Source organism: Gorilla gorilla, chromosome 22 (genome assembly GCF_029281585.2).
Source record: "Gorilla gorilla gorilla isolate KB3781 chromosome 22, NHGRI_mGorGor1-v2.1_pri, whole genome shotgun sequence".
NCBI classification, from domain to species: domain Eukaryota; kingdom Metazoa; phylum Chordata; class Mammalia; order Primates; family Hominidae; genus Gorilla; species Gorilla gorilla.
In genome coordinates this window covers 5,134,835-5,146,845 of record NC_073246.2, presented here as the reverse complement: position 1 = coordinate 5,146,845, position 12,011 = coordinate 5,134,835, and positions in this window count along the sequence as shown.

Below are 12,011 nucleotides of genomic sequence, written 5' to 3'. Positions count from 1 at the left end.
GTGTCACTGCCAGGAAGGAGGGTCATGCTAGCCATGTCACCGGTAGTGTGGCCCGCAGGGACGCCGACATGCTGGAGCGTCGTGCCAGCATGGGCTCTGGCAGCCACGTGGGCCAGCAGGAGGGTCCTGCTGCTCAGCTCTGGGGTGAGGATAGACTGGGTGGTGATATCGGCCATGACAGGGGCCTCTTCTGCTGGCAAGAGTGTGACAGTAGCAAGTAGAGGGACAGGCCTGCGTGTGAGGACGGAATGCAGGAGGGGCTCTTCTGCGGCTGGGTGTGGGGCCCTCACCGGAACTGTGGAGAAATGGCCAGGTAACTGCGTCACGTGGGCTAGTAGATTGGCCAGGGCTTCGAACTGAAGGACAATAACGGGGAGTAGCTGTCAGGCCCTGGGAGTGTCTGAGTGTAAGTGGAGATGGGTTTGGGGTCACTGAGGGATGCGTGGGAGCCATCCCTGTATAGGTCCAGGTCATAGGGAGATAGGCTCGTGAGGCCTGTGGGTGTCTAGGGTTGTCCTGGGTGCCTGGGGCTGACTGTGGCAGAAATCTGGGGAGGGCTGGAGAGAAGCTGGGAGACACAGGAGAGTCCCTGAAGGCAGGGGGTGAAGAGGTGAAAGAAATGGGGGAGGGTTGCAGTAAGGTCCGTGAGTTTGTAGGTGATTCCTGGGTGTGGGAAGCTGACTCCAGGTGAAATCTGGAGATGGCTGGAGAGTAGCTGAGAGAGACAGAAGAGTCCCTGAGGGCTGGGGGTGAGAACATGAGGGAGACTGGGGAGTAAGTCAGTGAAATTCGCGAGTTCGGTGGTGTGTCGTGGGCGCCTGGAACTGACTCCAGCTGGAATCTAGAGAAGTTTTGACAGTAGCTGAAAGAGACACAAGAGTCCCTGTGGGCTGAGGGCAAAGACCTGAGAGAGACCAGGGAGGACCTCAGTGAAGTCAGTGAGTCTGTAGGTGATTCCGGAGTGTGGGAGGCTGACTCCCGCTGAAATCTGGGCGTGGTGGGAGAGTAGCTGGGACAGACAGGAGAGTCCCAGGGGGCTGGGGGTGAAGACATGAGAGAGACTGGGGAGTAACTCAGTGAAACTGCTGAGTTTGTAGGTGATACCTGGGAGCCCAGAACTGACTCCCGCTGAAATCTGGGCATGGTTGGAGAGTAGCTGGGACACACAGGAGAGTCCCTGAGGGCTGGGGGTGAAGACATGAGAGAGACCGGGGAGTAACTCAGTGAAACTGGTGAGTTTGGTGGTGACTGCGGGGTGCCTGGAACGGACTCCAGCTGAAATGTGGGCGTGGTTGGAGAGTAGCTGGGACAGACAGGAGAGTCCCTGAGGGCTGGTGAAGACATGAGAGAGACTGGAGAGTAATTGAGTGAAATTGGTGAGTTTGGTGGTGATTCCTGGGTGCCAGGAACTGACTCCCGCTGAAGTGTGGGCGTGGTTGGAGAGTAGCTGGGACACACAGGAGAGTCCCTGAGGGTTGGAGATAAAGACGTGCTAGAGACTGGGGAGTAACTGAGTGAAACTGGTGAGTTTGGTGGTGATACCGGGGTGCCTGGAACTGACTCCAGCTGAAATGTGGGCGTGGTTGGAGAGTAGCTGGGACAGACGGGAGAGTCCCTGAGGGCTGGTGAAGACATGAGAGAGACTGGAGAGTAATTGAGTGAAATTGGTGAGTTTGGTGGTGATTCCTGGGTGCCAGGAACTGACTCCCGCTGAAGTGTGGGCGTGGTTGGAGAGTAGATGGGACACACAGGAGAGTCCCTGAGGGTTGGAGATAAAGACGTGCTAGAGACTGGGGAGTAACTGAGTGAAACTGGTGAGTTTGCTGGTGATTCCGGGGTGCCTGGAACTGACTCCACCTGAAATGTGGGCGTGGTTGGAGAGTAGCTGGGACAGACGGGAGAGTCCCTGAGGGATGGTGAAGACATGAGAGAGACTGGGGAGTAACACAGTGAAATTGGTGAGTTTGGTGGTGATTTGTGGGTGCCTGCAACGGACTCCCGCTGAAGTGTGGGCGTGTTTGGAGAGTAGCTGGGACACACAGGCGAGTCCCTGAGGGTTGGAGATAAAGACGTGCTAGAAACTAGGGAGTAACTCAGTGAAAGTGGCGGGCTTGGTGGTGATCCCTGGGTTCCTAAAACTGACCCGCGCTGAAATGTGGGCGTGTTTGGAGAGTAGCTGGGACAGACTGGAGGGTTTTTAAGGGCTGGTGGTGAAGACGTGAGAGAGACTGGCGAGGATCTCACTGAGGTCTGTGAGTTTGTAGGTGTTTCTGGGGTGTGGGGTACAGACTCCCGCTGAAATCTGGGCGTAGTTGGAGAGTAGCTGGGACAGACAGGAGAGTCATGGGTGGCTGGGGGTGAGCTGCTGGATGATGGCAGTAAGAACATATGGTATATTATTGATGAATGAGGTGACTGTGAAGAATCTCCAGAGGAGGACACGGGAGAACACGATGACATGAGTGACTGTCCTGCTTGGTTAGGAAAGGGAAACTTAAAGTTGTGGAATTCTGCTGATGATGGATGTGAGAGTGGTGAAGCCCTGTGGGATGATGTAGAGTACTTCCACATCCCTGGTGAGGAGCTGCCCCTTGGGTGTGAGTTTCTGGGAGGGGAGAGGGAGAAGCTGGGTGAGGCAGGCATGAATCTTGAGGAGTCAGGGCTGGGGGACCGCTCATATTCTCCCGAGACCTGTGAGTGTCTGGGGGACTCCTGGGTGCATGGGGCTGACACCCGCAGGAACCTGGGGATGGCTGGAGAGTAACTGGGAACCACAGGAGAGTCCCTGAGGCCTGGGGGTGAAGAGATGAAAGACAGAGCGGTGGAGTACAGTGAGGCTCGTGAGTTTGTTGGTGATTCCTGGGTGTGGGGGGCTGACTCCAGCTGAAATCTGGGGTTGTTTGGAGAGTAGCTGGGAGACACAGGAGACCCCCCGAGAGCTGGGGGTGAGCTGCTGGGTGATGGCAGTACGAACATGTGGTATATTATTGATGAACGTGGGGACTCTGAGGAATCCTCAGAGGAGGACACGGGAGAGCCCAATGGCTTCATTGATTGCCCATCACGGTGAGGACAGGGAAATGGGAGCTTGTGGGATTCTGGTGATGACAGAGGTGAGTGTGGTGAAGCCCTAGGGGATGGTGAATGGTAGCTCCGGATCCCTGGTGAGGAGCTTCCCCTTAAGCCTGAGTTTCTGAGAGGGGAGAGGGAGAAGCTGGGTGAGGCTGGCATGGACCTTGGGGAGTCCGGGCTGGGGGACCGTTCATAAGAAGAGCCAGACGAGACCCTACTGTTCTTAGGTGCAGACATGATTAGGAAACCTACAGCTCCCAGGGGCCCCTACTAACTTTCTAACTCGCAGAAGGAAGGAGTGTGTGTGTGTGTGTGTGTGTGCGTGTGTGTGTGTGTGTGTGAGTGTGTGTGTGTGTGTGTGAGTGTGTGTGTGTGTTTGTGTGTGTGCGGTGTGAGGTATGTGCCCCTTAAGAAAATGGAAATCAACCAACCAATGAGACAGACAGACAGACAGAGATTCACTTGCCCAAGTGTTCTGTCCTGTCCTCTGAATCCACTTCCAAGTCGCAAGACGCTGTGAGCTCCAAGTCCACGCAGAGTCCGCCAAACCCTCCGGCCGCTGGTCCGCTCCGCGAACATCTGAGTACAGGCCAGCCAGGGCGGGTTTAAATAGCCTCGGGCGCAGCCTAGCAGCGGAAAGGGCGGAGCTTCACTCCTCCTTTCCATCAGTCACCCCCAACTTTCCCAGGCTACACCTCGTAGGAAACTGTTCTCCTGCTTTGATTTCATGCGCCACCTTTGGGACAATCTAAGAACTTACAAGTTTTCTTGGCCAGATAACTTAGGATTGTATGCACTGAAACACGGAAAACCAACTAGTGGTTCTGTGGTTCCCACGTTGTGGTTTTGACACCAGCAGCATCCTTGCAACAATCAAACCCCGGAGATCCACAGATCTGCGTTGTAACAAGACCTCCCCCTGACCCTGATGCATGGCAGTTTAAGAAGTCTTTCCGTGTAAGCGAAAAGACTTGGAAGAAAAGGTGGAGATATGCGTTGTAGAAGCATTCTTTTGCTCTGGAACCACGTAGAGACTTGGGAGCCTGTTGGGTGGAGCATTCGTTGGATGAGGGTGCTCGGGTTAGGAATATCAAGGTGTGGCTCCAGGTAATCCAATCATCTAACTAAGATTCCAGTTGTGCTCATCTGTTTTAAAATTCCGTTTGTGTAAATTCTTTCAGTCAGACTGAGAATGGCATAGCCTCAACCCCAATTTCCAGGGAGGGCTGAGAGCCTCAGGTGGAGTTGATCACCAATAGCCTACGGTTTAACCCATCATGCCTATAGAATGAGGTCTCCATAAAAACCCAAAAGGACTGGGTTCAGAGAGCTTCTGGATAACACTTCCTGGAAGGCAGTGCGCCCCTCCCCACATGCCGGACCCCAAATTTATTTCTGAATTTTTGCAATATCCGCTAAAATACAAAGGCAAATGTAAGTGTTTCCCTGCGTGCTGTGAGCTCTTCCAGCAAATGAAGGCAAATAAATCTGGGAGTGGTGGCAACCTGATTTCTAGCCAGTTGCTGAGAAGCACAGGTAAAACAACGTAGGGCTTCCCATTGTTATTAGTGTGGGAGGCCTGTCTGGCAGGACTCGGCCCTTTGGAATCTAATGCTATGTCCCGGTAGATAGCATCACCATTGAATTAGAAGACACACATATGTTGAGAATAATATTTCTGGTCATTTGCTGCACGTCTTATTTACAATATGTAATCAAATTCTTTATCCTGACCTTATGGCACCTGGGTTGAGAACCATGATGGGAAGCAAACATTGGTCTGTCACTTTCTGAGTTTGAAACTTTATTTTGCCTTTAGCGTTTTGCTATTGCTTTTTCGTTTTCTTTTGTTTCGTTTTGTTTCTAAATTGTGGGGTATAGGTGCAGGATGTGCAGATTTGTTACTAAGGTAAACAATCGTGTGCCATGGTGGTTTGCTGCACCTGTCCACCCATCACCTAGGTATTAAGCCCAGCGTGCAGTAGCTGTTTTTCTTAACGCTCTGCCTCCCGAAAGGCCCCAGTGTGTGTTGTTCCCCTTCCTGTGTCCATGTGATCCCATTTTTCAGCTCCCATTATAAGTGAGAATGTGGCGTTTGATTTTCTTTCCCTGGATTAGTTTGCTGAGGATAATGACCTCACATCACCAGTGCTTTTGTTTTTTATTATAAAGAGTAGTATTTTATTGAATAAGATTTGCTCACAGAAAACGAAGCTTAAATCTACAATGAATGCAGGACTGTACAGCAGAAAGCAATTTTCTCACTTTGCCACACACTATGGTTCCTACTAAGTGAAAAAAAGCCATAAAATTTCATTCACAAATGTACTACTCTGTCTCAAAACATCTCACATAATCATGCACTGTACTAAAGCCGTTAGATCAGTTCTTCATTCAGGTTAAAGAAGTATCCCTCTAATAACTGATTTTTATAATGCTATCAATCTCCACTCCCAACCAGTCTGCCATTGTTAATGGCGTACAGCATTATTGAATACAATGGAATTGATGACGCCCATATCCACGGACAAAGCGTGACTTACGATGGTTTGATTTATGATTTTTCAACGTTATGATGGGTTTATTGGAATATTAGATGCGTTTCTGAGTTACACTGGGTTTAGGAGTATGCGACCCTATAGTCCAGAAACAGCTGTATAAAGAAAAACAGGTGTACCTAATTAAAATATGCCTAGTGACTTGGGATAAATCAATAGATGTTCACAACTGATGGAGAGTCGTGAAAGAGAGATAGCGGTAAATAGTTACAGTAACACAATTTTCCTGCACCTGTGGAGGATTTCCCCAAAAAAATGCAGAATGTGGGATGCACCTAAGGCATATGAAAGAGAGAGGGCAGAAAGAGTAAGAGAGAAATAGGAGGGAGGAAGGAAGGAAGGAAGGAAGGAAGGAAGGAAGGAAGGAAGAAAGGAAAGAAGGAAGGTAGGAAGGAAGGAAGGAAGGAAGGAAGGAAGGAAGGAAGGAAGGAAAGAAGGACGGAAGGAAGGAGAAAACACCCGGTGTTACTAAAACCCCAAAAAGACTGGTTTCCCCCTGTGGGTAAGCCTACAATGTAGATGAATCTTGAAAATATTGTGCTACGTGTTATGTCAGTCATAAAAGCTCACCTATTGTGCAATGCCATTTATAGGAATTGTCCACAATATGGAAATCTATGCATATGGGGTTGATCGCACTATGTAGTTGCTACCTAGGGCTGAGGGTCAGGGAGAGGGTTTGAGACAGAATGAGGAGTGACTAATGTCTACAGGGTTTTTCTCTGGTCGGGGGTGATAAGACGTTCTACAATGGTTTGCGAATTAAAAGGGAATGTGCACAACCACAGGTATACTAAAAGCCACTCAATTCATGACTTTTAATGGGGGAATCTTATGTGGTGCACTCTCATCGAGACCACGGCAGTCATAGTGAGAGAGAAAAAGGTGAGTAAATATCTGAAACGGAGGCAGAAACGGAGAGAATGTAAAGCCCTGTGAATGGAAGGGAGAGCGAAAAGGGCAAATGGTCCTATTTACAAATGACAGATGTGAAACTGGGGTTCACATCAACAGTGTCACTGCCAGGAAGGAGGGTCATGCTAGCCATATCACCGGTAGTGTGGCCCGCAGGGACGCCGACATGCTGGAGCGTCGTGCCAGCATGGGCTCTGGCAGCCACGTGGGCCAGCAGGAGGGTCCCGCTGCTCAGCTCTGGGGTGAGGATAGACTGGGTGGTGATATCGGCCATGACAGGGGCCTCTTCTGCTGGCAAGAGTGTGACAGTAGCAAGTAGAGGGACAGGCCTGCGTGTGAGGACGGAATGCAGGAGGGGCTCTTCTGCGGCTGGGTGTGGGGCCCTCACCGGAACTGTGGAGAAATGGCCAGGTAACTGCGTCACGTGGGCTAGTAGATTGGCCAGGGCTTCGAACTGAAGGACAATAACGGGGAGTAGCTGTCAGGCCCTGGGAGTGTCTGAGTGTAAGTGGAGATGGGTTTGGGGTCACTGAGGGATGCGTGGGAGCCATCCCTGTATAGGTCCAGGTCATAGGGAGATAGGCTCGTGAGGCCTGTGGGTGTCTAGGGTTGTCCTGGGTGCCTGGGGCTGACTGTGGCAGAAATCTGGGGAGGGCTGGAGAGAAGCTGGGAGACACAGGAGAGTCCCTGAAGGCAGGGGGTGAAGAGGTGAAAGAAATGGGGGAGGGTTGCAGTAAGGTCCGTGAGTTTGTAGGTGATTTCTGGGTGTGGGAAGCTGACTCCAGGTGAAATCTGGAGATGGCTGGAGAGTAGCTGAGAGAGACAGAAGAGTCCCTGAGGGCTGGGGGTGAGAACATGAGGGAGACTGGGGAGTAAGTCAGTGAAATTCGCGAGTTCGGTGGTGTGTCGTGGGCGCCTGGAACTGACTCCAGCTGGAATCTAGAGAAGTTTTGACAGTAGCTGAAAGAGACACAAGAGTCCCTGTGGGCTGAGGGCGAAGACCTGAGAGAGACCAGGGAGGACCTCAGTGAAGTCAGTGAGTCTGTAGGTGATTCCGGAGTGTGGGAGGCTGACTCCCGCTGAAATCTGGGCGTGGTGGGAGAGTAGCTGGGACAGACAGGAGAGTCCCAGGGGGCTGGGGGTGAAGACATGAGAGAGACTGGGGAGTAAATCAGTGAAACTGCTGAGTTTGTAGGTGATACCTGGGAGCCTGGAACTGACTCCCGCTGAAATCTGGGCATGGTTGGAGAGAAGCTGGGACACACAGGAGAGTCCCTGAGGGCTGGGGGTGAAGACATGAGAGAGACCGGGGAGTAACTCAGTGAAACTGGTGAGTTTGGTGGTGACTGCGGGGTGCCTGGAACGGACTCTAGCTGAAATGTGGGCGTGGTTGGAGAGTAGCTGGGACAGACAGGAGAGTCCCTGAGGGCTGGTGAAGACATGAGAGAGACTGGAGAGTAATTGAGTGAAATTGGTGAGTTTGGTGGTGATTCCTGGGTGCCAGGAACTGACTCCCGCTGAAGTGTGGGCGTGGTTGGAGAGTAGCTGGGACACACAGGAGAGTCCCTGAGGGTTGGAGATAAAGACGTGCTAGAGACTGGGGAGTAACTGAGTGAAACTGGTGAGTTTGGTGGTGATTCCGGGGTGCCTGGAACTGACTCCACCTGAAATGTGGGCGTGGTTGGAGAGTAGCTGGGACAGACGGGAGAGTCCCTGAGGGATGGTGAAGACATGAGAGAGACTGGGGAGTAACGCAGTGAAATTGGTGAGTTTGGTGGTGATTTCTGGGTGCATGCAACGGACTCCCGCTGAAGTGTGGGCGTCTTTGGAGAGTAGCTGGGACACACAGGCGAGTCCCTGAGGGTTGGAGATAAAGACGTGCTAGAGACTGGGGAGTAACTCAGTGAAAGTGGCGGGCTTGATGGTGATCCCTGGGTTCCTGGAACTGACCCGCGCTGAAATGTGGGCGTGGTTGGAGAGTAGCTGGGACAGACTGGAGGGTCCGTAAGGGCTGGGGGTGAAGACGTGAGAGAGACTGGCAAGGATCTCACTGAGGTCTGTGAGTTTGTAGGTGTTTCTGGGGTTTGGGGTACAGAATCCCGCTGAAATCTGGGCGTAGTTGGAGAGTAGCTGGGACAGACAGGAGAGTCATGGGTGGCTGAGGGTGAGTTGCTGGATGATGGCAGTAAGAACATATGGTATATTATTGATGAATGAGGTGACTGTGAAGAATCTCCAGAGGAGGACACGGGAGAACACGATGACATGAGTGACTGTCCTGCTTGGTTAGGAAAGGGAAACTTAAAGTTGTGGAATTCTGCTGATGATGGATGTGAGAGTGGTGAAGCCCTGTGGGATGATGTAGAGTACTTCCACATCCCTGGTGGGGAGCTGCCCCTTGGGTGTGAGTTTCTGGGAGGGGAGAGGGAGAAGCTGGGTGAGGCAGGCATGAATCTTGAGGAGTCAGGGCTGGGGGACCGCTCATATTCTCCCGAGACCTGTGAGTGTCTGGGGGACTCCTGGGTGCATGGGGCTGACACCCGCAGGAACCTGGGGATGGCTGGAGAGTAACTGGGAGCCACAGGAGAGTCCCTGAGGCCTGGGGGTGAAGAGATGAAAGACAGAGGGGTGGAGCACTGTGAGGCTCGTGAGTTTGTTGGTGATTCTTGGGTGTGGGGGGCTGACTCCAGCTGAAATCTGGGGTTGTTTGGAGAGTAGCTGGGAGACACAGGAGACCCCCCGAGAGCTGGGGGTGAGCTGCTGGGTGATGGCAGTACGAACATGTGGTATATTATTGATGAACGTGGGGACTCTGAGGAATCCTCAGAGGAGGACACGGGAGAGCCCAATGGCTTCATTGATTGCCCATCACGGTGAGGACAGGGAAATGGGAGCTTGTGGGATTCTGGTGATGACAGAGGTGAGTGTGGTGAAGCCCTAGGGGATGGTGAATGGTAGCTCCTGATCCCTGGTGAGGAGCTTCCCCTTAAGCCTGAGTTTCTGAGAGGGGAGAGGGAGAAGCTGGGTGAGGCTGGCATGGACCTTGGGGAGTCCGGGCTGGGGGACCGTTCATAAGAAGAGCCAGACGAGACCCTACTGTTCTTAGGTGCAGACATGATTAGGAAACCTACAGCTCCCAGGGGCCCCTACTAACTTTCTAACTCGCAGAAGGAAGGAGTGTGTGTGTGTGTGTGTGTGTGTGTGTGTGTGTGTGTGTGTGTGAGTGTGTGTGTGTGTGTGTGTGTGTTTGTGTGTGTGAGTGTGTGTGTGTGTTTGTGTGTGTGCGGTGTGAGGTATGTGCCCCTTAAGAAAATGGAAATCAACCAACCAATGAGACAGACAGACAGACAGAGATTCACTTGCCCAAGTGTTCTGTCCTGTCCTCTGAATCCACTTCCAAGTCGCAAGACGCTGTGAGCTCCAAGTCCACGCAGAGTCCGCCAAACGCTCCGGCCGCTGGTCCGCTCCGCGAACATCTGAGTACAGGCCAGCCAGGGCGGGTTTAAATAGCCTCGGGCGCAGCCTAGCAGCGGAAAGGGCGGAGCTTCACTCCTCCTTTCCATCAGTCACCCCCAACTTTCCCAGGCTACACCTCGTAGGAAACTGTTCTCCTGCTTTGATTTCATGCGCCACCTTTGGGACAATCTAAGAACTTACAAGTTTTCTTGGCCAGATAACTTAGGATTGTATGCACTGAAACACGGAAAACCAACTAGTGGTTCTGTGGTTCCCACGTTGTGGTTTTGACACCAGCAGCATCCTTGCAACAATCAAACCCCGGAGATCCACAGATCTGCGTTGTAACAAGACCTCCCCCTGACCCTGATGCATGGCAGTTTAAGAAGTCTTTCCGTGTAAGCGAAAAGACTTGGAAGAAAAGGTGGAGATATGCGTTGTAGAAGCATTCTTTTGCTCTGGAACCACGTAGAGACTTGGGAGCCTGTTGGGTGGAGCATTCGTTGGATGAGGGTGCTCGGGTTAGGAATATCAAGGTGTGGCTCCAGGTAATCCAATCATCTAACTAAGATTCCAGTTGTGCTCATCTGTTTTAAAATTCCGTTTGTGTAAATTCTTTCAGTCAGACTGAGAATGGCATAGCCTCAACCCCAATTTCCAGGGAGGGCTGAGAGCCTCAGGTGGAGTTGATCACCAATAGCCTACGGTTTAACCCATCATGCCTATAGAATGAGGTCTCCATAAAAACCCAAAAGGACTGGGTTCAGAGAGCTTCTGGATAACACTTCCTGGAAGGCAGTGCGCCCCTCCCCACATGCCGGACCCCAAATTTATTTCTGAATTTTTGCAATATCCGCTAAAATACAAAGGCAAATGTAAGTGTTTCCCTGCGTGCTGTGAGCTCTTCCAGCAAATGAAGGCAAATAAATCTGGGAGTGGTGGCAACCTGATTTCTAGCCAGTTGCTGAGAAGCACAGGTAAAACAACGTAGGGCTTCCCATTGTTATTAGTGTGGGAGGCCTGTCTGGCAGGACTCGGCCCTTTGGAATCTAATGCTATGTCCCGGTAGATAGCGTCACCATTGAATTAGAAGACACACATATGTTGAGAATAATATTTCTGGTCATTTGCTGCACGTCTTATTTACAATATGTAATCAAATTCTTTATCCTGACCTTATGGCACCTGGGTTGAGAACCATGATGGGAAGCAAACATTGGTCTGTCACTTTCTGAGTTTGAAACTTTATTTTGCCTTTAGCGTTTTGCTATTGCTTTTTCGTTTTCTTTTGTTTCGTTTTGTTTCTAAATTGTGGGGTATAGGTGCAGGATGTGCAGATTTGTTACTAAGGTAAACAATCGTGTGCCATGGTGGTTTGCTGCACCTGTCCACCCATCACCTAGGTATTAAGCCCAGCGTGCAGTAGCTGTTTTTCTTAACGCTCTGCCTCCCGAAAGGCCCCAGTGTGTGTTGTTCCCCTTCCTGTGTCCATGTGATCCCATTTTTCAGCTCCCATTATAAGTGAGAATGTGGCGTTTGATTTTCTTTCCCTGGATTAGTTTGCTGAGGATAATGACCTCACATCACCAGTGCTTTTGTTTTTTATTATAAAGAGTAGTATTTTATTGAATAAGATTTGCTCACAGAAAACGAAGCTTAAATCTACAATGAATGCAGGACTCTACAGCAGAAAGCAATTTTCTCACTTTGCCACACACAATCGTTCCTACTAAGTGAAAAAAAGCCATAAAATTTCATTCACAAGTGTTCTACTCTGTCTCAAAACATCTCACATAATCATGCACTGTACTAAAGCCATTAGATCAGTTCTTCAGTCAGGTTAAAGAAGTATCCCTCTAATAACTGATTTTTATAATGCTATCAATCTCCACTCCCAACCAGTCTGCCATTGTTAATGGCGTACAGCATTATTGAATACAATGGAATTGATGACGCCCATATCCACGGACAAAGCGTGACTTACGATGGTTTGATTTATGATTTTTCAAC